A 1,582-nucleotide genomic window follows, 5' to 3' on the forward strand; every position below is an offset into this window, starting at 1 on the left:
TATAAAGTCCTAGGGTCAGATTTCATGGCCGGACCTACACGTCCCGGGTTTAGGGAAAGACCTGCGTATTAAATTTTTATCTGAGGTCAAATTGTATATATAACGTTACGTCCCTACTCGTGTGTCATCTTTCAGCCGCCAGCTTTTTCGGTGAATTATAGACCGGCTAGAAGAACAAAACGAATACATCTGATGCAGCAGTATAACGTTAGATATGCTATAGCCGCAGGTGCTCCATGAGCGGCCGGAGGCGTCCATAATTTGGTCCTATATATTGTGTGTGTGTTTGTGGGGGGGGGGGTGCTGGGGGCGTGCGTGTTTTTGTGTGACTGACAACATATAGTTAATGCAATGCTCTCACCATTTTCTTACAATATATAATTATATATACATATATATTTCTTTTGCAGGGCCATAAAGAAATACCACTTAGCCATGGAAAGCATTGAACACATGAAGCTGTGTGCAGAAAGCAGACCTTGGAGAAAGGGAGGATGGAAGTAGTAGTAATTGAACACTTGCTTCAAAAAGATTTCTGCAAAAGGCTTGCTCTCAGGGCAAGTGAGAACATGGGAAAAGCGAGACTTTCTGAAAAAGTTCTTCCAGACACTCCCCCGGCAGCAGCGGTCTTCAGAAATATAATGGTACAGCCAGATACAGGCTGGCCAGTTAATTTGATACTGTCTTACCCCCACTGCTTGGAGGTTATCCAACTGGACCAACACTGTAAGATAAATTGAAATTGGACGTGTACTGTTGCATTAAAATTTGTCTATAGTTTTATTCTTCCGGGACGTTTGCGTATTACCTGTAAGTACAGTATTTAACCCATATGTAGGGTATGTACATTGTGCATCTATTATAATTCATGACAGTCACTGTAATTGGTATATAAATAACAGCAATTTTCAGAGATGAGTTTCATATCCTTGCATACAGGCTACCGTAATGCTTTCCTGCATTATTCATACACACTAAATGCCAAGTAGCAAAAATCCATACTGGGATTAGGAATTTATAAACATTAAAATGAAATATGTCTCTAATAACATATCTCTTTGTTGCCTACTTTATTTCAAGATCTGTTCTTAGGAGGTTCTTACAAATAAGCCTCCTGTTTCCTAAGGAAAGATCATGCAACAATGTCATACTTACGTACTATACATTGCCACATACATGTAAAACATAATTTGCCTATCTGAGCAGACTGAGGCAAAAGGAGAAGTATGATTTCCTATCATCAGATCTACTGCCATCAAAACACCATAATACAAATATTTCACCAACGTGCAGCCACTGTCTCAATGCACAAACTGCTATTTGTCATCTTATACTAATAGGTTAAATGGATACTATCTATGGACTGTATAATATAAGGAGTGGTCCAGAGGTGATCTTTCTATTCACATCTAAGACTGAAAAAAGCATTATTGGCCAAAGAAATGGGAATTTGCTAAAGGACAAGCGATTATATATATCTCATAATGACTTTTATCGGTGCGGAAATTCCCCAGACATCTTACATGTAAATTGATGATGTTTCAATATAATCCAGACCCCAAAAACCATGCATTTTAGGCTC

General features: G+C 38.7%; 1 long non-coding RNA gene across 1 annotated transcript in view; it reads left to right on the forward strand.

The window, feature by feature from the left end:
* Positions 1–1,051, forward strand: part of LOC109465773 — a 1,756-nt gene extending 705 nt beyond the window's left edge. Inside the window, exon 2 of the long non-coding RNA XR_002139988.1 lies at positions 411–1,051. This is a non-coding gene — a long non-coding RNA (uncharacterized LOC109465773). The remainder of the gene's footprint in view (positions 1–410) is intronic.
* Positions 1,052–1,582: the final 531 nt, after the last annotated feature.

Source organism: Branchiostoma belcheri, unplaced genomic scaffold, assembly GCF_001625305.1.
Source record: "Branchiostoma belcheri isolate BF01 breed outbred unplaced genomic scaffold, Haploidv18h27 scaffold1579, whole genome shotgun sequence".
NCBI lineage: Eukaryota > Metazoa > Chordata > Leptocardii > Amphioxiformes > Branchiostomatidae > Branchiostoma > Branchiostoma belcheri.